The 27,364-nt window shown below is 36.0% G+C and overlaps 1 protein-coding gene across 6 annotated transcripts in view; it reads left to right on the top strand.

Moving 5' to 3' along the window:
- NAALADL2 (N-acetylated alpha-linked acidic dipeptidase like 2) overlaps window positions 1-27,364 on the top strand; it is a 1,341,335-nt gene that overhangs the window by 88,129 nt on the left and 1,225,842 nt on the right. For all 6 annotated transcript variants that reach the window (XM_078432146.1, XM_078432147.1, XM_078432148.1 and 3 more), the window contains one exon: window positions 4,782-4,844. The gene's annotated coding sequence lies outside the window, so the exon portion shown is untranslated. The remainder of the gene's footprint in view (window positions 1-4,781; window positions 4,845-27,364) is intronic.

Here is a 27,364-nt window from a genome sequence, read left to right as displayed (position 1 = left end):
CAGAAATAAACTACAAAATATTAAATTCCTCTTAAAAATTTGTAGAATTTTTAAACCAGTGTTGATTCTATACTTCTGAAATAAAATACCTGATTCTAATGGTTGTACTTAAGTGGTCCAAAAAGTAGATGCAATTATTATCTAAGGATAGTTATAAATAAAAACAGTAAACAATGTGTACTTGATGTATAATTTAGTTCAGTGCTTGGGACATTTATTAAGCTTCTATTTTGGAAGTCCTTGCAGAGATGATGTCAGGTTCCAGTCCTTGGATGAAAAGGATTGAAGACAGACATGAGTAGGTACAACTTTTCAGAGTGTGCAGATACATTAGTATGTTCTTGGATGCTCCCATCTTTAGCAGAGTGAAAAAGACACCAGAAATGGAACACGGAGCTACAGATGAATTTTAGGAAAACATACTACACTTTGGGGGAAGGTTTTGAGTCTTATTCACTGGTAGTAGTTGTCAGGATTTATAAGTAGGGCTTGAGGAGTGGGATGCTATCCTAGGCCCTCTGCTAAGCAGTAAGTGATTTGGAGTTACAGGGATGACCTCAAGCCAAACTCGTCGATGATATTTTCAGTTCTGCTAACTTCTTAGCACTGTTGAGAGGTCAGTCTTTTTTACATTTTGAGTAGAAAAGGAAAGTTGGGTATAGAGCTTGCCTAGATTTGGGAGTGGTATGCAAATGAAAAGACCCTTTTTGGAGGAGCTTCCCCACTTGAAGCTAATTCAGTCATTTATTGAGTTCTGTTGTGATTCAAAGAGTACAAGATAACACTGTTCTTAGGAGCTCATAGAATAGTGAGGGAGACAAAAGAATACACTAAGATTTCCCAGTCTATACTGAGGGAAAATTGGCTTGAATGCTTGTTTCGCACCCTAATCTATTCTAGGGCAGGGAATGTTCTCAGAAATTCTTCCCTTCTTGTTTTCCAGTACTCTTTTCTTTCTTCATTGAACCTACTTAGTTTCGGCCCTTTATACTTACTTGGTCCTGCACCAAACTATATCCCCTATTGATTTCAAAGAAGTCCATCATATTATGCATGCCATGACAGTTGTAAATTTATAACTTGATTGATGATTTGGTGGGTTATGTGGGAAGAAATCACGTCATGGAGCCCTCCATCAGCTTCACTTCATGTTTTCTCCTGTGTGATCATTTCTGATGCTCCCAAAATCTCAGACTCCTATATGTTTTCTTCTCTATCTAGCAGAGCCCATCTACCAAGGATAGTCTGGTTTCCCCCTTTTCTACAAAAGTGTTGGTAGTTTTTTTACATTGTTGAATAAATAATACAGAAATTATAAATGGGATGTAGAGAGGGAGAAGCAACACAAAGGAACTTAGAGATTTTGTAAGTAACTGGATTTAAAATGTCAAATTGGAACATGGTTATTATAGTGTTAGCCACTTTAAAACTTCATAGTAGATCTTGGAACAAATCCCTTTTAATCTCGTTCCAACTGTGTGGTTGACAGTAAAGCATCATTCCAAAGTATCCCTAGTATTTTCTGGGTCAGGAAAATACCACTTAAAGAAAAGAGAGGACATTTTGGAACCAAAATTATAATCTGGACATTTAATAATAAGACTCACTACATTCAAGAAATGCAAGCTATAAATTAAATAAATAAATAGATAAATAAAAGCAAGCAAGCTACATATAGAATCAAAAGAAAAAACAAAGTTATTAGGAAATCATGTGATTGTTGTGGTTGGATATTAAAAAAAACATTTTTTTTCTCCACTTTAAGCCCCATATGGCTGGCAACAACTTAAAAAAGCAAACACATGCATGTATTTATATATGTATATATATATATGTATATGCATATATGCATTTATATGTATTTATATATGTATATATATGCATATATATGTATATGTGCTGTAGGAAAATATATTTTAATTGTGTACATTATGTTTGTCTATAAAAAACTAGAACAAATTAGTACTTCTGAAAAAAGTTATTTGATGGGATCTGCTGTTAAATTTCTTATATTGTGTATTGCACAATAGTTTTTAGTAAAAATAAATGTTATAAAGCATTTATTTTTTTATTTATTTAAAAAAAATTTTTTTTAACGTTTATTTATTTTTGAGAAGAGACAGAGCATGAACAGGGGAGGGGCAGAGAGAGAGGGAGACACAGAATCCAAAGCAGTCTCCAGGCTCTGAGCTGCAGCACAGAGCCCGACGCGGGGCTCGAACTCACGGACCGCGAGATCGTGACCTGAGCCGAAGTCAGCCGCTTAACCGACTGAGCCACCCAGGCACCCCTAAAGCCATTTAAATAAAACTAAGATTTATCTGGTTTGTAAGAAAAAATGGAACATTTTTCACCAGTTGGTTTACTTCATAAAGGATTTCAAAATATAAACAATAAAAGAAATTTTTGACCTAAACTTAGACTTGGGATATACCCGTCTTTGTTGGTTTAATACAGTTGGGATGCTATGTAAGTACAGAGTGCTTTGATGCTGTTTGAATTTGTTTCACGTAAGTTCAGAAATGGGACAAATTACTGCAGCAGCTGAATGACATTATCACAGACTCTGTTTCTTTCTAACCTTCTGTTCTGCCATCCTCAAGATGTTAGCTTTGTCCTCAGACTGTCTTCCTTCATGCTTACAAGATGACTACATCAGTTCTAGGCATCATATCCATATGTAACAGCAGGAGAAAAAGCATTTTGTTAGGAGGGTGGAAACTTTGCTAAGAATCCCAGCACACTTTCCTTCCATTTTATATGGGTAACATACATACCCTGAAGTCAATCTCTGGCAAAGGAATTGGGACCACTATGATTCACTGAGCCTAAATCAAAGTTGTCCTGAATCTGGGCATAAGCATTCACTCCAGAGTTTCTTAGGAAAAGACACCTAAGGTGAATCAGGGGCTCTGATTCACAGAAAAGAAAAGAAGAAAAATAGGTAGAAAGCCAATAGTGTTTATTAGAGAAATGATACAGCTGTAGGCCAGTGGTTCTAAACCCTGGCTGCACATTACAATTACCTAGGAAGCTTTTAAAAAAATATTTTGAATTGGTCTGGGTTGCACATAGATATTAGCATTGAACACATCCCCCTAGTGATTTTAATATGTAGCTACATTTGAGAACCAGTGTTGTAGGTAAACTGAAGATAGAATAAGGAGACAAAAACTTTCATGAGTCTGTACACATTTAGCTGATTAAGGAGTTTTGCAGCTGTATTGAGCATTACTAAAAATTAACCATTGTCAAGCTGGGTAAAATTACCACCCTCAAATCTTGGACCACGGTTAATTTGCCAGACTTAAATGGTGCTCACTGCCATATTTACTGGCCATATTCCAGAAGAATGTATAATATTTGGGTACTTGGAGTACCCAGACAGTTTTCATAGCCAAGCTAAGTTGAGGTTTTATGTAAGGGTAGGAATGTCAGTGCCATATTTGTGATGAGAGAATTGAGTTGCAAAGAGGCTATTAGTGGGAGAGATAGAACTAGAGTTCTTATTATAGTATCCTGACAGCCAGGGTTTTCTCTTATTTCATGTTGCTACTTATGTTCTTGTTGTATTTGAGAAAGATGTCATGTGTTTTGATCAAGATAAAGCCTTATAATTATTATAAGTATATCATTTTTGACAGCTTACTGTGTATGAGCCAAACACTCTGCTAGGTGTTTTATTCCTCCCCCAACATTTGTTTAATCCTAACAATCATATGCAGTAAATATTACTAACTCTACTTTATGGACAACAAAATTAGAAACAAAAGCTTGTTACTTCTCTCCTGTCTCTTAGTTCACTTCTCTGGAATCTAGACTTTGAACCTATAATGCCAAAGATTGTACTGGCATATTAAATGCCAAAATGCATGTTTTTTCATTTTGCTGTTCACAGATATTTGACTTTATGCAGTTTACCAGTTCAGTAAATACCTATTGGCTGACAAATAGATAATAGATTCTGGGTAACCCAGGATTGGATCGCATTTTACCTGCACATGTTTTACATGCACATAATTTACGTGTTTTTTAGAAGTAAGTTTTTGCCAGTTGCTTTGCAACTTCACCAAGAACTTAGCATATGATCAAAGAACAATTGAATGAATAAATGAAGTGGAGACTTGAGACTGCTTAATTTGGAGTTGCTCAAATTATAAAGACTAGTGAAACTACTTTGCTGATAATTTCCTTTCCCTTAGGAACTTAAAATATTAAAATTAAAGACTTTTAAGATGTAGCTTTAATTATACTCTAATATTTTCAAACAAATATTGACTTACTGGAAAGTGTGCCTTGACTTGTTCAGTCATAGTCCACATTGCCATTTTTAATAAAAAATAATACTCTTTTAATAAGAAGACATAATTAGTCTATATGGCTGACATTTATTCAGATACTTGTTTTACCATTTTTTCCAAATTGAAAAATAAAAAGAAAATAAACTTGGCAGTGGCTTCTAAGGACTGACTGGTTTAGTTTTTCATAGAGATAACATTTTCCAAATTACTGAATTATGATATTGAAAATGAAGGGCAAGCTCCTTGTTGGGGGAAAATGTTAGTGTAGCCCTAATACAGAATCTCATTAAAGCAACTGTCAGGATTTCTCTATTTCACCATCACCTCCCCTATTCTGTAAGAGTCAACTGTCGTTTTGAGTGAGTGTACTGCCAAAGAGGCATTTACAAATAAATGAAAAATGTCACAATTGATTTCACTCCTTCCAGAATACTGTGTGTCAGCTTTGTCACAAACTGTCTTTGTTATTCTCTGTTTTAGATCTCCCAGCTGGACACTGGAAATAACTTTTGATGGTTTAGGGCCTCTCTCATTTGACCCCAGGTAAGCCCTCTATTGGTGACTTTTTACAAATATTTGTAAAACCGTTTGAACAGTTAAGAGAATATAAAAGCCTTTCCCCTCTTTTTCTCTATAACTGCTGTTTTTGTCAAAAGTATTCAGATGTCAATATTGTTTACTTACATTTTTGGACATTGGAGAGAATTATTCCATTCATTACAAAGCACTGTAAAATTATGCAATTATATTTCACATTCTCTTCTCCAGTACAATGGTTTGCTGTTATCATGCTTAATCTAATAATAATGCTAATAACCATATTACTTGTAAGGAAGTAATATGGCTATGCATTTCTTGTATTTTGAAATCTGTCTAAATTTTTATCATTTTTATAATATAATCTTGAATACATGTCTTTCGTATAATTTGTACATAATATCATTGATACATATTCATTTTTGTCATCACCCTAAACCAGTCCACTATTGTGCACTCCTGCCATCATGCTAACATTATTGAGGTCTTGTACTGCGCCACGTACTGTGCTAAGCAATTATACGAATTATCTTCTATAAATGTATCATAGTGGTACTTGAATTCTGAGTTAATATGGATTTGGAAAAAAAAGGAACTAATTACAAATTGCTAGCAGCTTTTTTTATTATGGATATTAAATTGAAGTAAAGTAAATCTTCATATAATTATACTTTAAGAGATTTTAATCAGTATAATTGGTTAGAGATTGTGCCGTCATTTGAGATTATTTAGCTTTCTACTTGAAAGATCATGGAATGGACCAATTAGTAATATTCTGTTTCTCTTGGAAATAGAAGTTGAACTAATTCACTCATTCATTCAACAAATATTTATTGAACACTTATTATGTGCCATTTACTTTATATTGACGACATGATGGTGAAGAATATGTATCTGCTTCTCAAGACCTCACAATGTAGTGGCAGTCAGTCAAAAAATAGGCAAATACAAGGTAGTATAATGAATGAAAACAATAGGGAAAAGCATGGGGTACAATAGGATAAATGCAGTGAGCACCTAAGTCAGACGCGAGATGGATGCTCAGGGAGTGATGTGTCAGTAGAAGGTGGAGGAAGATTAAGTTGTAGTTGCAGAGTGGTTTGTAATGTCTGAAGTAGAGTATTTAAGATAGCGTGATATGTCTATAAAGAATTAAGCATGAGGCAGATCATGAATGTCCTCATGAGCCATGCTTAGCCATGCTTAGGAATTTAGATATAATTATGAATAGTGGCAGTTAAATTAGAAAGACTTCATCTGATATTGGATGTTCTCTTCAAACCCGGCTGGTCAAATTCTCACAGCACTAGTTACTGTGCATAATAAAGGAGGTCATCTTCCTCCTTCACACCTATATAGATGTTTTTATTAGAATATAAGGTCTTTAGAAGCAAGAACCTGGGTTAATTCACCGTGTTTTCTCAGGATCTATTTTAGTACTTTGCACCTAGGAGGCTCTCAATATTTATAGTGTGGGATGACAGAATTAAATGTAAAACTCTGGAAAATGGATAAGTTGACCTACCAGGGGCTTCCTTCAAAGACTCACCACTTATGACTCCTTCTTTCTCTGATCAGTTGTCACAAATGGTAAAATTCTTTTCCACATCTCCTCCTTACTTTTTGATTCATAATAAGATGTTCCATCAAAGTAAATCCATATGAAATGCAATTTTAAAAATAAATAACATGTCAATTTGTAAATAAAAAATGTCAATGAATTCTCTTTAAACAGTCTAAAAAAGTTTTGGAGGAAACTAAGAATAAGTGAAGAAAATGATTTTTAGCAAAAGAAGAAATAACAATATAACCAATTTTAATTTATTCATTTTCTAACTCTAGAAAATACATTAGTTAACATACATTATAAAAGCTTATAAATACATTATAAATGTTAAAATGCATTATGTAATTCTTTTGTAATGAGAGAGATGGAATGGTAACTTTGGTTACACTTTTTATATATTTTAAGATAACATATAAAGAGGATAAATTTTATTTGTTTTTTAAGCAAAAATAACTTAATAAGGAACCTTTAAATATTATGGTGATGGGGGGGCAGTGCCTGGATGACTTGGTCAGAAGAGCATATGACTCTTGATCTGGGGTCATGAATTTGAGCCCCATGTTGGATGTAGAGATTACTTAGATAAATAAATTATTTAAAAAATTATGGTGATTAACAAATCACAAAAGTACTTTAGTGTACAGTTGACCTAGGGAGTCGTGCCCCAGGTGGTTGAAAATGTGTGTATAACTTTCAACTTCCTCAAAATTAACTGCTAATAACTTGGTGCTGACTGGAAGCCTTAGCGATAACATAAATAATTCATTACCACATATTTTGTATGTTATATGTATTTTACACTATATTCTTAGAATAAAGTAAAGTATAAAAAAGAAAGTGTTGTTGAAATGATAAGGAAGAGAAAATACATTTATGGAACTATGTATAAGTGGACCTGCATAGTTCAAGCCCATATTGTTCAAAGGTCAACTGTATATTATTGTATAATGTGGACATTTTGGGTTCACTTATAAACATAGATTCTATATTTCTTACCACTTTAACAGGGGCAGTTCTCCATTCTACAGACTTTTCTTTGACCAGCTTTTCTGGCATTATTCCTTTAAATGTCCTGTTTTATGGTCATTTTTCTGCTGGATTGTCCTTTGAGACCAGTGGAGTATTTCTGAAAATTTTTTTGGCATGACCACATGTAATTCTGGAAGGACTGTGAACACCCACTCAAAGCTGCACAGAGTAAGGATATCAGCTTTCATGTCTTTTTAGTGCCCTAAGGATAAGGAGATACAAACTAGTAGTTTCAATAAACCCAATAATTTTGGCAGAATATTTAAATTATGTTTTTTCCCCAAAACTAAAAATAACCTTTAAAAGTACAAAACCTAACCATATAGAATATTTAAGCAATAAAGAAAATATAAACAAGGATGCCATATTGTGTTAATGTAACCTGTTGTACATAGGGTAATGACAACATTTTGCAAAATGAAGAAGAGGCACTTCTCAAAGAAATGCTGCCTAGTGTGATGGATTAATGGACATTTATCTGGCTTGCTATCAGTCAAAATACAGGCTAAGAATACCCAAATAAAACAAATAAAATGAGGAGTAGAAATTAAGAGTAGAAAAGTAAATTAAGAGTAGTAAAGAAGCAGAAGTGAGAGCAATAAAACTGGGGAATGTTGTGGAGGGGATCAGGATATGCCATGTTTGATTTTGCCTCTTTGGCATAAGAGTTATTTTGAGCTGAAGGTATTTGAGTTCCTGAAATCCCTTATCTGCCTAAACACAGAGACTTCCAAAAAGAACTCAAAGTCATTACATCCCTTTCTGCAAAGCAATTCTAAGATTACCACACCCTAACAGATACTACCACAATGCTGTCACATCCTTCATTTATTTTCCTAAAGGCCCATTTATTTTTCCAAATAGTGATTGCTTTTCCAAGGTTTCCTTTCTCCTGCTTCCTTTCCCTTAGCAAGTTAGATATATAGACCCCAAATTCTAACCTTATCTTTGAATTACTCATCTCTAAGTACTGTCTTGTGTATGTCCAATGCACATGTTAATGAATTTTTGTTTGGTTTTCTCTTATTAATCTCTCTTTTGTCAGTCTCATTTACAGAGCCCTGGCCAACAAGTTATGATGGGCAGAAGGCAAAAAGATTTCCTTTCCTACAGTTGAGGCCTAGGGGTTCATAACACACAGACACAATACGTATTATGGATTTAATTTTAGGAATATTTAGTGTAGGAATTTGCTTCCCCACACCTCCTATGTCAACATTTGATATAAGCTACCTCTTGTTATCCAGTCTCAGTTTAGCAGTCCTGCATCTGATCTAAAGCTGGTCCAAGTGAAATAGACAAACAAATGAAGAGATTAAAAGTGAACCACAAAGGCATTCTAAATGTCTTTATAATCCCTCTAAAATATGGGTTTTTTTTTAAGCAAAAACATGACCCTCTGTCTTTAACAACTATAGGTTTCTAATATATAAAATAAAAATTTGGTTACAGATCTTCTACTTTTGATGGGGTTACATCCCAATAAACCCATCGTTAAGTTGAAAAATAACCTGTCTAAAATGCATTTAATGCACTTAACTTACCAAACATCATAGCTTAGCCTAACCTACTTAAAAAAAATAGTTTTTTAAATGTTTCTTTATTCTTTGAAAGAGAGAGAGAGAGAATGAGCAAGGGAGGGGCAGAGAGAGGGAGACACAGAATCAGAAGTAGGTTCCAGGCTCTGAGCTGTTAGCACAGAGCCTGATGCGGGGCTTGAACTCATGAACTGCAAGATCATGACCTGAGCCAAAGTTGGACGCTTAACCGACTGAGCCATCGAGGCGCCCCTTAGCTTAGCCTACTTTAAATGTGTGCAGAACACTTACATTAACCTATATTTGGACAAAATGATCTAACTAAAGCCTGTTTTATAATAAAGTATTGAATAGCTCATGTAATTCATTACATGTGGTCCTGAAAGTGAAAAACAGAATTGCTATATGGATAGCAGAATGGTTGTAAGCATATGGATCATTTATCCTTGTGATTGCATGTCTGACTGGAAGTTGCAGGTCTCTGCCTTTGCCCAGAATCACAAGGGAATATCATACAGCATATCGCTAGCCCAGAAAAAGATCAAATATCAAAATGTGAAGTACAGTTTCCACTGAATGTACATCCCTTTTGTATCATCTTAAAGTTGCAATATCATGAGACTTTGTAAATCAGGGATCATCTGTAATTTTCTTAATGTGTAAAAGAGCCCAAGGATATCAGCCCCAAATCCATAATGTCTTAACATTTATAAGTGTACAAACTTTAACAATAAATAGGAATTTCTAGTAAGACAAAAATGGTTATTTCCTGGCTGTATCATAAGAGCTCAAACAAATCAGAAAAATCACTAACTCATTATATATTGGAAGTAGGGAATCAAAAGTAGGGAATCAAAAGTTCACAACATAGAATTTCTTTTAGTAAGAAGAAAAAAAAGGCAGAAGATGTAGCCAAGCCTGCCAGTGGGATGTGTAAACAACTGTAAGCTGGACGAGTGGCCGAAGGATGGCTTCCGGCTGGACCAGGTGTTGGTAACAGTATGAAGCACAGGCTGCCTTGTTTTGGGGTCATTTCCTATGCTCGTTCTGTCTATTGGTTTCCTTCTTTTGCTTTCACCTTCTGGCTCTGACAGCACCTGTTCTATACTATTACCTTGGCAGGCAGCCTTAATGTACATTTTAACAAAATCTCTGTGCCAAATTTTTTCTTAAGTTACCAAAGACAATTGTTAAAAAACTTGGAGAAGAAGTAGGACAAAGCAAAACAGTTTTCTGTCAAAGCTTTGATAGTCAAATATATTATTGGCAGGAAGACCTCTTGTGAATTTTGCACACAACATTAGAAGCTGACTGTTGACAAGGATAACTTTAATTGTTTTTAATTGTCTCGACAAAGGGGTATAAATCTCCTCCATTCCATTACTGTTTATTGAACGTCTGTTTATGCTAACATGCCCAATTTGGCTTCTCTTTTTCATTAATATAGCTATGCAGATTTTCAGGAGTACATTTTTATTTTGTTTTGTTTGCATTAGGACAAAGCCTTTCCCAGCAATACAGCATGGCTCATGACAGCTTGTTGCCTGGATACTAGGAACTTCACATATGGGTTTTCTTAATAATAGGTATTTTGAATTTCTCTCTTGAAAATTTGATAGAATTTTCTTCTGTTAGTAGTTGTGGCCCATCTATGTACTATTTGCCATATGGGTATGGAAGGGGAGAGTTAAAATAAAACATCTCTCAAAACAGGAATAACAGTTTCTGTTTGGGACACATACTTATTCTACTGTAAGTAAGGTTTTGCACACAGTAGAACTCTACAAAGCTTTTCTCACATTTTTTTTTACTCTTACCATATCATTCTTCTTTAATTCCAAACTTTTATTGGATATTTATTCCTAAAATATTAAAATTCAGGTAACATGAATTTCAAAGAAAACTTTTCAGAGGCTCCTTCCTCTCAATACCTATTACACCATCCTCCACATTCCATTTGTTTTTAAACCCATTTCATTTTAACTTGGAATGAAGCACACTAAAAATTATGAAGAGACTTTAGTAAAGAATTTTTGTAACAGATTATTATTTTGTTTTAATTTTTTTAACGTTTATTTATTTTTGAGACAGAGAGAGACAGAGCATGAACGGGGGAGGGGCAGAGAGAGAGGGAGACACAGAACCGGAAGCAGGCTCCAGACTCTGAGCCATCAGCCCAGAGCCCGACGCGGGGCTCGAACTCACGGACCGTGAGATCATGACCTGAGCTGAAGTCAGACGCTTAACTGACTGAGCCACCCAGGCGCCCCGAGTAACAGATTATTTTTGATTACCAGATATCTGAATAATCTTTTGTGAATTTTTTACATAATGATCTAATTGCTTCTAAATTAGAAAGTTGGAATGTGTGACAACATTGATTGATATGTGCTAAAGTACAGATTCAGGTCAGAAAGATGAAAGGCAATAATTAAATAACATGAAGGATAATCTAGGGATTTGACAACTGTATAAGTACAGTATGTTTATTTAGTAAATTTAAAGTGGGTTGGTCAGTGAACCATTCAGTATATCCTGAGTATGTGGCATGTGTATGAAAATGCACCAGATGCTAAGAAATATATATTTTAAGCAGTCAAAAAGCTGTACTGGACTCCCATTTATGATTTTAGTTATAGAATGTGGCATTCTGTATGTTTCCTGCTGCACAACTGTCTATAATAATAGGAAAACAAAACTGGCAATGAAAAAATAAGACAAAATTGGGGATAGGAACATATTTAAATAGGTGCTAATATGAAGTGGAAGCAGTGTTTGTCAAAGTCATTAGATAAGAGTTAAATATGTGTGCTGTGGAATTTTCAGAGAAGGCATGTTTTGAGGTCAATATGACTTGACTGGACTGTGACAGATGAGGAGATTTTTGGTAAATGAGACAGGTAAATAGAATCCTTTCTGGGGTGACCAATAGAATGAACTATAAAAGTAGTCCTTTGGTGGTAACACCAGGGAGAATGGCAGTGCGGGAAGACCTTAGTGACTGGAACAGAGGATTTTTCCTGGGCAGGTACTGGATTTGAAGAGAAGTAAGCAGTGTCAGGATTTCACAGCCAGGTAGAGTACTTTAAACCTAGGCAATGGGCAGTGTTAAGTTCTTGAGCTGGGTGTGCCATTATGAAGAGAGGTCTTCTGTGGAAGGAACCAATAAGAGGCAGGATGGTTGTCTGGGAAGGAGTTGGGACATCTGTGTGTAAGAAGAGTAGGCCAAATTAGGATATGATGGGAGAGTGAATGAAGAAATACAGTGTAAATAATTAAGCTATTTTACTGATGCTTATTTCTTATTTACAAATATAGTACAATAATTAACACATTCCAGAGATAGTAATTAGCAATCAGGTTAAATTACTTTGATTACTTCTTTTGCATTTAATGGAAAACATTTTGAGAAAGCTACTTTCTGAGGTGTTTTATAGATCCTCTCTCTATAGTGTCTCTTTTGCTTTTACTTCATTCTTTTCCTCTCCCTTTCCCTCACTTAGGTCTGTTTCTCTGTCCTCTCTTTCCAAGTTTTCCTTCTTAAAATTTATTTAGAAAAATTGTTTTTAATTTTCAATTAGAGAGAAAGAGAGAGAGAACGCACACAGGTGAGAGCCGGGGAGGGGCAAAGAGAGGGAGACACAGAATCTGGAGGCTCTAGGCTCTGAGCTGTCAGCACAGAGCCTGACATGGGGCTTGAACTCACCAAAAGTGAGATCATAACTTGAGATGAAGTCAGATGCGTAAGCAACTTGGAGGTGACTCTCCAAGTTTTCCTTCTTAAACAACAAAAGTTTAGGCTGTGTTTTATTTTTAAATCATTTTATGTAAGTATTCTCCAAACAGTTTAAAACTTATATAGGCTTAAAATGAAAAAAACAAAAACAAAAAACAAAAAACAAAACCCAAAAACATAGCAACCTGCTACTACCTCTGTCCATTCCTACTCCTAAGAGATGAGTTTCAGCTGTTCCAAGTTTTTCTTCTGATAGCTCTGTGCTTATGTAGTTATCTCTTAATTTATAAATTGTTATTATCCATTGACTTCTTGTTTTGTTGGTTGAGACTTTATTTTTCTAAGATCACATCCCAGCTATCCAAATTACCCTCCATTTTAATTAGAAAGTTATATCACAGTTGATTGTTAAATTAATGGTTTTTACATTTGTAATCACTGAGTATTGTTTACTTCTGAACCAGTACATGCATTATGATTGTTTTTTTCTGTCTCACATACTTTTCTTTATACATTTTATATGTGTCTGTTGCTATTTGTTCCCCAGTGTTCTATAACAGGGCTATTAAGTGGCTATCAATAGCATTATTAAATGATCTTTGTTGTTCTCAGGAGAGCAGGTCCTTTAATGCCTTGTTATTGAAGGCAGGGGCTAAAGTAAAGAACTTTGGTCCTGAGGAAATGAGAACAGTGAGAGATCCCAGAAGAAACTAAGAAAAAAGTGTTCTTTTGAAACACCAGCAAAATAAACTCCTGGAGCTTGGTGGGGAGAGAGAGAAAGGTTGAGAGTGAAGAATGGAATGTATTTAGGAAAAGTTCATAAAATAATTATTAGCTACATTAAACTGTTCTTGTTTTTGCCCTGGAAATATTCCTGTTGTGTCCCTTCATTCTCTTGCATCATTTAAAAAAAATTTTTTTAATGTTTATATGTATTTGAGAGAGAGAAAGAGAGACCAAGTGAGAGCAGGGGAGGGGCAGAGAGAGAGGGAGACAGAATCGGAAGCAGGCTCCAGGCGCTGAGCTGTCAGCACAGAGCCCAATGCAGGGCTTGAACCTATGAACTGGGAGAACCGTGAGATCATGAGGTGAGCTGAAGTCAGGTGCTTAACTGACTGAGCCACCCAGGTGCCCCATCTCCTGCATCAGTTTTAACTGTTATTTCTTGCCCAGGTACCACTGTCATCCCACAACTTTTCTGTTCTGCTTTCGGTTTTAGGATCCTGTGTTGCCTTTATCTTATTTCTGCCTCTCGTGGGTTTCTAAGAAAGAGGGTTTGGGAAAATTTTTTGACTCCTTACATGTTTGAAATGTCTTTATTCTCCCCTTATGCTTGATTGATAGTTTGGGTGAGCACAGGCAGATTCTTCTCAGAATTTGTAAGCCTCTATTATCTTGTGATATTTCTGCTGGGAAGTCAGAGGCCATGCTGATGGTTGGTACTGCTTTTCTCAGGAAATTTCACGGTCTCTTTTTTGGGCATCTATGTGCTTTTTCAAACTTGTCTTTTAGTTTGATGATTTTGGGGTTGTTCTCATTATTGTTATTGCTATTTTATTATTGTGATTTTCTTTCCTCTGATGTCTCTCTTTATTTCTGCAACTCCTATTGGAGAAAATTGTAGCTATCCTGGATTAATTCTCAGATATTTTTCTTTTTTTTCCCCTGTTACTTTCTATTTCTTTTTGTTTCTGGTGCTTCTTTTTTAAAATTTCATCTTTTATTATTATTTTTGTAACTTTTAAGAACTCTTTATTCTGTGATTATTTCTATTTTATGGCATTCTGTTCTTGTTTTATGGTACACTATATTATATTTTGTTGAAGTCTTTCTCACTCTGCTTAGTCTTTTTCCCTCTGGTTCCCTTTTTTGTTTGTTTTACTGTCTTTTATGTTGGAAGCATTCCTTACATGTTTGATAGTCTATAAAGGACTATTTTAAGAATGAAACACTAAAAGCTAATAACTTTATGCTAAAGTGGGATTTGTGTCCTATAACTATAGAATGTACAGAATGGTGATGGGCAAGCCTTTTCCTTTTCAGTATCTCATGACACACACACACACACACACACACACACACACACACACACACTTCATACGACAATCCGGAACAGTAGACATTGCTCCATTTTAGTGTTGGAGAAACAGAATCAAATGGGGTAAAACAATTTTCTAAGGTTACATATCTCATTAGGTACAATATTCTGTGTTTTCTTCAGGTCTGTAAGGTTGAAAATCTCATGCTCTTTCTAAGATATCATAGCTTAATTTTATTTTTGCTTTTCTGAAGCTACAGTTCTGAGTCAAGTGGTATTATGGTAAAGTTTGGTGAAGTTAGAAAGAACTTTTTAAACTGCATATTGCAAGTAACATGAGTGTAAGTACATTTTGAAATGCTCTCTGAAGCTTTTCAGTTTATAGCATTTAAACAAAATGTTAGAATAGTAAATTATAAAGGAATTAGAAATACTTCACTGATGTCACCACATTCTTAAAGCATAAAGCTGTAAGTGGAAAAGGAATCACCTTCATAAACCACAGAGTCACATGAAAAATATGTAGTCTTTTGAGAAAGCAGTTTGGTAATATATATATCAATAGTCTTTAAAAAGTTGTTACCTCTGACTTAGACATCTAATTGTAGAAATCTTTTTGTATAGGAGGAGATCAGAAGCATAGATAAAACTACAGATAAATCTTCAAAATTATATCCATTATCAAATAGGCAAACATAAAATTAGAAACAACCTAACTTCTCACAATGGGACAACTTTTAAATAAATTATGGGGAAGCCATATGTTGGAGTATTATGTAACTCTGAAACATGATGCTTTCAAAGCATACTTAAAATACCATAAGGAAATGTCTGGTGTGTTATGTGAAAAAGCAGAATGCCAAATTGTGCCCAAAGTATGGTGCAAAGTAGGTCAAAACTTATGTACATATGCATAGAAAAAAAGAAAGAAGAAGTTTGGTAGAAGAAAATACACCAAACTGCACATAGTATTTGTCTCTAGATTCTAGAATTATAGGCAATTTACATTTTCTCATGGGTGTTACTGTGTAATTTCCAGATTTCCTAAAATAGCTATGTATTACTTTAATAATAATAAAAGTATATAATCTTTGAAAACACTTAAAGAGAAAAACTTTCTCTGGTCTTTTTGCTGTTGAGAGTAAGTGAAACTAAGGGTTCTTTGGTTCTTCCTTGTGATCATATCATCATCTGGGGATTGTGATAAAGGGTAAGGATTTAGGCTCTTTACTGCACTAGATTGTCTTTAAGAATTTTCTAATTTAGGAAAAGGTGCTGACTCCTGTCATCTTTATTGCTTCTTTTCTTGTGTTCCCTACCTTCACTTTCTATACCTTAACAACTCATCATTGGCTTGTCATAAATATTATTTAAGTCACTAATGTACATTTCAAATTTATTGTGCATTTTTATTTACAGTGTAACTTTAGATACGATTCATACACAAATTGGAACTGATTTCTGAAATATTTTGTAAAAAATCTATTAAAGGTTTCCTAGTGACAAATGTTCTATATGAGAAAAGTTAAAGGTGTATAACTGGGTTTTATGAGTAAACAGTAAAGGGAAAATCATCTTGATTACCTGTAATTAATACTGGTCTAGGTTTTAGACTTTTTTTTTTAGGTAAACAGTCATTTTGTGTAATTTAATTACTAATTACAGTGATTTTAAACACCTGGGCTCTCTTTGCACTATCTATAAAAATCTTTAGGAAATAAGAATTAGTATACGCATGGTGTTGAGATGGGATGAAATGGGTAGGATCTAGACATTACTTGCATTTTGATGAATCTCAGGTGTATTGAATTTTTCTAGAATAGAAATGTAATAAGTGGCGTTGCCAGTTCTGTGAACACAATTTTAATGACATTTTTTAATGACGATTTTAAAATGGATGTATTTTTAAATTCAAAGCCACATAATTTGACTAAGTTAAGTAGTTCTGGTAAGGGTGGGCAGTAGACACTGTGTTCTTGAATATTCAAAAAGAACAAAATGTGTATTTTCTTTCTGTAATCACTGTGCAAACATTTATTAAGCATCTAAGAGCAAGTCTTCCTCACTTTATTAAAAAATGGAATTATGAAACATATTGGCGGGTATTTTATATAAATACAATGAAATTTTGACAGATTTCTTTCATTAAGCAGCAATGTAAAACTAGTGCTTAAGGTCAGAGAAAAGGAACATCTTTGACACAGGTTCATTTAATATGGTAAATTAAATGACTCACAGTTTTCTGATATTGACACCGTCAACCCCATAGGTGAAAGAATTTTCTGTTTGGTCTAACTAAATATGATAATGAATTATCATATTTGTTAGTTTATAATTTTGGAAGAATGCTTTTAACTTTAATATTTTAGATGATTTTGCATTTTTATTCACAGAAATGAGGTGGACCAAATAAGTGGCCTCAGTGCTCTGGGGAATGACTTTTTTAATTGCAACTCCTGATCTGCCTCACAACTGTCATCTACTTTGGTTCCCCCTGGACCCAAATCCTATATGTGATGCTATTTTCCCATTTGGTAGTCTTCTCACAGTTTTAATGCTACCGCATGTTTACATCATACACATTATCAAAGAAAAAAAAGTTTTCTAATAGTCTCATCCTGCAACACAATTAAAAGAAAAGGTCTAATTAAAGCTACTGACTTGTTTTCATCCCCTTTGGTAAGGAGCTATTTTTTCTTTTTCTTTCTTTTTTTTTTTTTTAGCATGTTCAGAGAAAAAAAGGATAATTTAAATGAAATTTAGTATATGTAAAAAAGACAATTGAAAACACTGACAGTCTTTATCTTTAGATCATTCATCTGTATTATCTAGGGTAAAGGCATAAGTGTATAAAGTGTATGCTTACAATGTGTCCAATTGAACATTTTTTTCAAAAAGGAATTTTTACTGTGTTGTTCATCTTTTTGGGGTAGACATTCACTTTTTTCCCTTAAATAAGCAGAGGATCCAATAGATAGTTTATAACATTTTGAATAGTCGTAAAATTTATGTAATAACATGAATGTTGTTTAGTAGTGTCTATTTTTATCTATTAACTGTGGATTGCTTATAAAAACTATGACTTGAATTACACCAGATTTCAGAGCGTATATGTGTTTTCAATATCGCATACTTTATTTTTGACAAAAGTCTAAATGTTTCATCCTGCCCTTAACTTCATTTACAAAAAAATTTAAAAATGTTGGTTTATTTTTGTGAGAGATACATGGATTGCAAGCAGGGGGGCAGGCAGAGATGGAGAAGGAGACACAGAATCCGAAACAGGCTCCAGGCTCTGAGCTGTCATCACAGAGCCCAACACGGGGCTTGAACTCATGAACTGTGAGATTGTGGCCTGAGCCAAAGTCAGATGCTTAACTGACTGAGCCACCCAGGTCTGCCCTTGACTTTAAACAGAAATAAGTTCATTTAGTTTTCTATTGGTGCATTATTTAATGATGCAGACTTTTTTGTACTGATGTATGATATGACATATAAGATGTTCCTTATAAAATATCTCCCAGGTTCATGTATCCTCAGTGCATAGTCAATCTATCTTCAGATGTTGAGGACTTTTACATATTCTTCAAATACATTTTTAGCTGATGTTTACATAGGGAGAAGTTATATTTATCTACACTTACTACATGATTTTGGATAAAATGACGTTTGAAAAGACCCGGATATAGTTGTTAGAATATCAGAATCATGGGGTACCTTGGTAGCTCAGTTGGTTAAATGTCCAACTTTTGATTTGGCTCAGATCATGCTCTTATTGTTTGTGAGTTTAAGCCCCATATCTGGTTCCCTCTGTGCTGACAGTGTGGAGCCTCCTTGGGATTCTCTCTCCCCTCTCTTTCTACCCTTCCCTTGCATGCATGCTGTCTCTCTCAAAATAAATAAATAAATAAATTAAAAAAAAATAATGTCAGGATCAGGTACACCCTCTCCAGAAAACATGCTGCTTATCAACAAAAGTGATGTGCTTGTTGAGTGGCTGATATTGAGAGGTCATGATATTGCATCCAAATCAACTCTTAGTTAACTGTTGTATTAATCACTCAGTAATCAGGAAGCAAAGTTTTAAGCACTTCATATTCAACTATATTAGTCTGCTACTTAGAGTTTTACTGTGATTTATGAAATATATTGCATATTGGGGTTAAGTGTAACATATACTAGTATTTCCTATTTAATGCAGCAGGAAAAAATGAACTACTGGTTAGCTTTTTCATATCTGCTTTTCAGGAGCTATGTTACTGACGTTCAGTGGGAGATGCTGAACTCTATTTTGAAAGTCTGGTGTGGTGCAAAAGACATAGGCTTTGGCATCCATAGTCCTTGGTTCAAATTCTCCCACTGCCACATGATGTATATTTGGGTCAGTTTCTTAAGTGTTTTGAGCCTTGGTTTTCTCCTATGCAAAATAAAAACACTAACACTTATCTTATTTATTTATTTATTTATTTATTTATTTATTTATTATGACATTTATTGTCAAATTGGTTTCCACACAACACCCAGTGCTCATCCCAAAAGGTGCTCTCCTCAATACCCATCACCCATCCTCCCCTCCCTCCACCCCCATCAACCCTCAGTTTGTTCTCAGTTTTTAACAGTCTCTTATGCTTTGGCTATCTCCCTCTCTAACCTCTTTTGTTTTTCTTCCCCTCCCCCATGGACTTCTGTTAAGTTTCTCAGGATCCACATAAGAGTGAAAACATATGGTATCTGTCTTTCTCTGTAGTACTTATTTCACTCAGCATAACACTCTCCAGTTCCATCCACGTTGCTACAAAAGGCCGTATTGCATTCTTTCTCATTGCCACGTAGTATTCCATTGTGTATATAAACCACAATTTCTTTATCCATTTGTCAGTTGATGGACATTTAGGCTCTTTCCATAATCTGGCTATTGTTGAAGGTGCTGCTGTAAACATTGGGGTACAAGTGCCCCTATGCATCAGTACTCCTGTATCCCTTGGGTAAATTCCTAGCAGTGCTATTGCTGGGTCATAGGATAGATAGATCTATTTTTAATTTTTTGAGGAACCTCCACACTGTTTTCCAGAATGGCTGCACCAGTTGGCATTCCCACCAACAGTGCAAGAGGGTTCCCGTTTCTCCACATCCTCTCCAGCATCTATAGTCTCCTAATTTGTTCATTTTAGCCACTCTGACTGGCATGAGGTGATATCTGAGTGTGGTTTTGATTTTTATTTCCCTGATGAGGAGCAACGTTAAGCATCTTTTTATGTGCCTATTGGCCATCTGGATATCTTCTTTAGAGAAGTGTCCATTCATGTTTTCTGCCCATTTCTTCACTGGGTTATTTGTTTTTCGGGTGTGGAGTTTGGTGAGCTCTTTATAGATTTTGGATACTAGCTCTTTGTCCGATATGTCATTTGCAAATATCTTTTCCCATTCCGTTGGTTGCCTTTTAGTTTTGTCGATTGTTTCCTTTGCTGTGCAGAAGCTTTTTATCTTCATGAGGTCCCAGTAATTCACTTTTGCTTTTAATTCCCTTGCCTTTGGGGATGTGCCGAGTAAGAGATTGCTACGGCTGAGGTCAGAGAGGTTTTTTCCTGATTTCTCCTCTAGGATTTTGATGGTTTCCTGTCTCACATTCAGGTCCTTTATCCATTTTGAGTTTGTTTTTGTGAATGGTGTAAGAAAGTGGTCTAGTTTCATCCTTCTGCATGTTGCTGTCCAGTTCTCCCAGCACCATTTGTTAAAGACTGTCTTTTTTTCATTGGATATTCTTTCCTGCTTTGTCAAAGATGAGTTGGCCATACTTTTGTGGGTCTAGTTCTGGGGTTTCTATTCTATTCCATTGGTCTATGTGTCTGTTTTTGTGCCAATACCATGCTGTCTTGATGATTACAGCTTTATAGTAGAGGATAAGTCTGGGATTGTGATGCCTCCTGCTTTGTTCTTTTTCTTCAAAATTACTTTGGCTATTTGGGGCCTTTTGTGGTTCCATACAAATTTTAGGATTGCTTGTTCTAGCTTTGAGAAGAGTCCTGGTGCAATTTTGATTAGGATTACATTGAATGTGTAGATAGCTTTGGGTAGTATTGACATTTCAACAATATTTATTCTTCCAATCCATGAGCACGGAATGTTTTTCCATTTCTTTATATCTTCTACAATGTCCTTCATAAGCTTTCTATAGTTTTCAGCATACAGATCTTTTACATCTTTGGTTAGGTTTATTTCTGGGTATTTTATGCTTCTTGGTGCAGTTGGAATGGGATCAGTTTCTTTATTTGTCTTTCTGTTGCTTCATTGTTAGTGTATAAGAATGCAACTGATTTCTGTACATTGATTTTGTATCCTGTGACTTTGCTGAATTCATGTATGAGTTCCAGCAGACTTTTGGTGGAGTCTATCGGGTTTTCCATGTATAGTATTATGTCATCTGCAAAAAGTGAAAGCTTGACTTCATCTTTGCCAATTTTGATGCCTTTGATTTCCTTTTGTTTTCTGATTGCTGATGCTAGCACTTCCAACACTATGTTAAACAACAGCGGTGAGAGTGGGCATCCCTGTCGTGTTCCTGATCTCAGGGAGAAAGTCCTCAGTTTGGCTTTTATGATGTTTAAGTATGTTCCTTCTATCCCGACTTTCTCAAGGATTTTTATTAAGAAACGATGCTGAATTTTGTCAAATGCTTTTTCTGCATTGATTGACAGGATCATATGGTTCTTATCTTTTCTTTTATTAATGTGATGTATCACATTGATTGATTTGCGAATGTTGAACCAGCCCTGCAGCCCGGGAATGAATCCCACTTGATCATGGTGAATAATTCTTTTTATATGCTGTTGAATTCGATTTGCTAGTATCTTATTGAGAATTTTTACATCCATATTCATCAGGGATATTGGCTTGTAGTTCTCTTTTTTTACTGGGTCTCTGTCTGGTTTAGGAATCAAAGTAATGCTGGCCTCATAGAATGAGTCTGGAAGTTTTCCTTCCCTTTCTATTTTTTGGAACAGCTTGAGAAGGATAGGTATTATCTTTGCTTTAAATGTCTGGTAGAATTCCCCTGGGAAGCCATCTGGTCCTGGACTGTTATTTATTGGGAGATTTTTGATAACTGAATCGATTTCTTCACTGGTTATGGGTCTGTTCAAGCTTTCTATTTCTTCCTGTTTGAGTTTTGGAAGTGTGTGGGTGTTTAGGAATTTGTCCATTTCATCCAGGTTGTCCAGTTTGTTGGCATATAATTTTTCATAGTATTCCTTGATAATTGCTGTATTTCTGAGGGATTGGTTGTAATAATTCCATTTTCATTCATGATTTTATCTATTTGGGTCATCTCCCTTTTCTTTCTGAGAAGCCTGGCTAGAGGTTTATCAATTTTGTTTATTTTTTCAAAAAACCAACTCTTGGTTTCATTGATCTGCTCTACAGTTTTTTTTAGATTCTATATTGTTTATTTCTGCTCTAATCTTTGTTATTTCTCTTCTTCTGCTGGGTTTGGGTGTCTTTGCTGTTCTATTTCCTTTAATGTGCTGTTAGATTTTGTATTTGGGATTTTTCTTGTTTCTTGAGATAGGCCTGGATTGCAGTGTATTTTCGTCTCAGGACTGCCTTCGCTGCATCCCAAAGCATTTGGATTGTTGTATTTTCATTTTCATTTGTTTCCATATATTTTTTAATTTCTTCTCTAATTGCCTGGTTGACCTATTCATTCTTTAGTAGGGTGTTCTTTAAGCTCCATGCTTTTGGAGGTTTTCCAGACTTTTTCTGTGGTTGATTTCAAGCTTCATAGCATTGTGGTCTGAAAGTATGCACGGTATGATCTCAATTCATGTATACTTTATTTAAAAGTCTAGCTTGTCTGATATAAGTATGGCTACTCCAGGGCTGTTTTGTGACCCAGTATGTGATCTATCTTGGAGAATGTTCCATGTGCACTCGAGAAGAAAGTATATTCTGTTGGTTTGCGATGCAGAGTTCTAAATATATCTGTCAAGTCCATCTGATCCAATGTATCATTCAGGGCCCTTGTTTCTTTATTGTTCCTGTGTCTAGATGATCTGTCCATTGTTGTAAGTGAAGTATTAAAGTCCTCTGCAATTACCACATTCTTATCAATAAGGTTGCTTATGTTTGTGATTAATTGTTTTATATATTTGGGGGCTCCTGTATTCGGCACATAGACATTTATAATTGTTAGCTCTTCCTGATGGATAGACCCTGTAATTATTATATAATGCCCTTCTTCATCTCTTGTTACAGCCTTTAATTTAAAGTCTAGTTTGTCTGATATAAGTATGGCTACTCTAGCTTTCTTTTGACTTCCAGTAGCATGATAGATAGTTCTCCATCCCCTCACTTTCAATCTGAAGGTGTCCTCAGGTCTAAAATGAGTCTCTTGTAGACAGCAAATAGATGAGTCTTATGTTTTTATCCATTCTGATACCCTTGTCTTTTGGTTGGAGCATTTAGTCCATTTACATTCAGTGTTATTATAGAAAGGTAATGGGTTTAGAGTCATTGTGATGTCTGTAGGTTTCATGCTTGAAGTGATGTTTCTGGTACTTTGTCTCACAGGATCCCCCTTAGGATCTCTTGTAGGGCTGGTTTAGTGGTGATGAATTCCTTCAGTTTTTGTTTGTTTGGGAAGACCTTTATCTCTCCGTCTATTCTAAATGACAGACTTGCTGGATAAAGGATTCTTGGCTGCATATTTTTTCTGTTCATCACATTGAAGATTTCCTGCCATTCCTTTCTGGCCTGCCAAGTTTCAGTAGATAGATCTGTCACTAGTCTTATATATCTCCCTTTATATGTTAGAGCATGTTTATCCCTTGCTGCTTTCAGAATTTTCTCTTTATCCTTGTATTTTACCAGTTTCACTATGATATGTCGTGCAGAAGATCGATTCAAGTTATGTCTGAAGGGAGTTCTTTGTGCCTCTTGGATTTCAGTGCTTTTTTCCTTCCCCAGATCCCGGAAGTTCTCAGCTATGATTTCTTCAAGTACCCCTTCAGCACCTTTCCCTCTCTCTTCCTCCTCTGGAATCCCTATTATACGTATATTATTGCATTTCATTGCATCACTTAGTTCTCTAATTTTCCCCTCATACTCCTGGATTTTTTTTTATCTCTTTTTCTCAGCTTCCTCTTTTTCCATAATTTTATCTTCTGATTCACCTATTCTCTCCTCTGCCTCTTCAATCTGAGCTGGGGTCGCCTCCATTTTATTTTGCAGCTCATTTATAGCATTTTTTAGCTCCTCCTGTTTCTTAGTCCCTTGATCTCTGTAGCAATAGATTCTCTGCTATCCTCTATACCTTTTTCAAGCCCAGCGATTAATTTTATGACTATTATTTTAAATTCACTTTCTGTTATATTGCTTAAATCGTTTTTGATCAGTTCATTAGCTGTCACTACTTCCTGGAGTTTCTTTTGAGGAGAATTCTTCCAGTTTCATTATTTTGGATAGTCTCTGGAGTGTCCCGGAACTGCAGGGCTCTTCCCCTGTGCTGTCTGGAGTAACTTGTGTTTGTGGGCCGGGCTGTAGTCAGACCTGATGTCTGTCCCCAGCCCACCGCTGAGGCCACAATCAGACTTGTGTGTACCTTATCTTCCCCTCTCCCAGGGGCAGGACTCACTGTGGAGTGGTATGGCCTTTGTCTGTGCTACTTGCACACTGCCAGGCCTGTGGTGCTGCTTCTATGGGATCTGGCGTATTAGCCGGGGTGGATCCTCAAGGTGCACAGGGGCAGGAGGGGCAGACTCAGCTCACTTTGCTTTCGGTGGTCCGCTGCGGGAGGGGCCCTGCAGCACCGGGAGGGAGGCTGACCTGTTGGCGGGATGGATCTACAGAAGCACAGTGTTGGGTATTTGCCCGGTGCAAGCAAGTTGCCTGACGGTAACTGGTTCCCTTTGGGATTTGGGCTGGGGGATGGGTGAGGGAGATGGCGCTTCGCAGCGCCTTCGTTCCCTGCGGAACTGAGCTCTGTCCTCCAGGGCTCAACAACTCTCCCTCCCATTGTCCTCTAGCCCTCCTGCTCTCGGAGCAGAGCTGTTGACTTATAACGTTCCAGATGTTAAGTCCTGCTGGTTGTCAGAACACACTCTGTCCAGCCCTCCGCTTTTGTAAGTCAGACTCCGGGGCTCTGCCTTGCCGGGCGGGCTGCCCCTCCACTGCCCCGGCTCCCTCCCATCAGTCTGTGTAGCGCACCACCTCTCCTTCCTACCCTCTTCTATGGGCCTCTTGTCTACACTTGGTTCTGGAGAGTCAGTTCTGCTAGTCTTCTGGCGGTTTTCTGGGCTATTTAGGAAGATGTGGGTGGAATCTAAGTGATCAGCAGGTCGCGGTGAGCCTAGTGTCCTCCTATGTCGCCATCTTCCGGAGCCAATTATCACACATATCTTTAACAGTTGTTTTGAAGATTAACAAAAATATGCATAAAGTTTTCTAATAAGTTGCACATTGTAGTCATTATGTTAGTGAAGGTTATTATGATTACTGATTATAGTAATTAGTTATGTAAAGGTTAATAATAATGCCACGTTTTCTATAATGCCTTCTGGTGGGTGGAACACTTTCATATAAGGACATATTTAATCTATTAAAGTTCCAGGAGATATCTTATTATTATTCCTAGCATCTCCTATACATAACTGAGGGAAGGTAACACTGAGGAAGTTTAACTGATGTGGCTAGTGAATGATGAAGTAAAAATGTGAGCCTAATATAATTTCAAAGAGTCTATTCTTTTTACTATAAAATATAATTTTCTTGTTAATAATTACTAAGTTTACATTCTGGATGAGAATTATATTTTATTTGGCCTAAAAGTTTTAATTAGATAGATAAATAGATATATGAATAAATGCCTAGCAGAACCAGGTATGAGTTTTTACTAAAAATCAATAATGTGTGAATATTCTCCTTTCTCCACATCCTTGCCAACACCTGTTTTTCCTTGTGCTGTTGATTTTAGCCATTCTGACAAGTTTGAGGTGATACCCCATTGTAGTTTTCATTTGTATTTCACTGAGGATCAATGATACTGAACATCTTTTCATGTGTTTGTTGGCCATCTGTATGTTTGCTTTGGAAACATGTCTATTCATGTCTTCTCCCCATTTTATAAGTGGATTGTTTTTTGGGGGGGTATTGAATTTGTAAGTTATATATATTTTGGGTACTAACCCTTTATCAGATATGTTATTTGCAAATATCTTTTCCCATTCCATTGGTTGCCTTTTAGTTTTGTGGATTGTTTCCTTCGCTGTGCAAAAACTTTTTTATTTTGATGAAGTCCCAATAGTTTATTTTTGCTTTTGTTTTCCTTGCTGCAGGAGACATATCTAGAAGGATGCTGGTATGGCTGATGTCAAAGAGGTTACTGTCTGTGTTCTCCTCTAGGATTTTTATGGCTCCAGGTCTCACATTTAGGTCTTTAATCCCTTTTGTATTTATTTTTGTGTATGGTTTAAGAAACCTGAAGAAATCTGAAACAGCCTCCAGTTTCATTCTTTTGCATGTTGCTTTCCAGTTTTCCCAACATTATGTGTTGTAGAGACTGTCTTTTTCCCACTGGATAGTCTTTCCTGCTTTCTTGAAGATTAATTGACCATATAGTTGTGGGTTCATTTCTTGGTTTTCTGTTCTGTTCCATTGATCTCTGTATCAGTTTTTGTGCCAGTACTTTCTTTGTAATATAACTTAAAGTCTGGAATTATGCTGCCTCCAGCTTTGCTTTTCTTTTTCAAGGCTGCACTGTTGGTGGAAATGGAAACTGGTGCAGCTACTCTGGAAAACACTGCGGAGCTTCCTCAAAAATTAAAAAGAGAACTACCCTATTATCCAGCAATTGCACTGCTAGGTATTTACCCAAAGAATACAAATATACTAATTCAAAGGGATACTTGCACCCTGATGTTTATAGCAGGATTATCCACAATAGCCAAATTATGGAAACAGCCCAAGTGTCCATCGATTTATGAATGGATAAAGAAAAGGTGGTGTGAGTCTGTGTGTGTATGTGTGTGTGTGTGTGTGTGTGTGTGTGTGTGTGTGTGTATACACATACATATGATGTTATATCCTTCAGCCATAAAAAAGGATGAGACCGTACCATTTGCAACGACATGGATGGAGCTGGAGAGCATTATGCTGAGTGAAATAAGTCAGTCAGAGAAAGACAAATACCATATGATTTTACTCATATGTGGAATTAAAGAAATAATACAAACAAACAAAGGGGAAAAAAGGAAGAGAGGGCTGCGAACCAAGAAATGAATAAAGGGTGGGTGGGGAGCAGAGAGAGAGGGAGAGACAGAATTAGAAGCAGGCCCAACACTGTAAGTGCAGGGCCCAATGCAGGGCTTGAACTCGAACCACAAAATCATGATCTGAGCTGAAATCAAGAGTCCGAGGCTTAACTGACTGAGCCACCCAGGCATCCCTAGATCTTTAACTATAGAGAACAAACTGATGGTTACCAGAAGGGAGGTGGGTGGGGGGATGGGTAAAGAGGTGATGGGGATTAAGGAGTGCACTTTTATGATGAGCACCAGGTGTTATGTGGAAGTATGGAATCATTATATTGTACACCTGAAACTAATATTACACTGTATCTTAACTAAC

The sequence above is a fragment of the Panthera onca genome, chromosome C2 (genome assembly GCF_046562875.1).
Source record: "Panthera onca isolate mPanOnc1 chromosome C2, mPanOnc1 haplotype 2, whole genome shotgun sequence".
In the NCBI taxonomy this organism is placed as follows: Eukaryota; Metazoa; Chordata; class Mammalia; order Carnivora; family Felidae; genus Panthera; species Panthera onca.
Note: the sequence above shows the minus strand (reverse complement) of the source record. Positions and strands in the feature narration are given on the sequence as shown.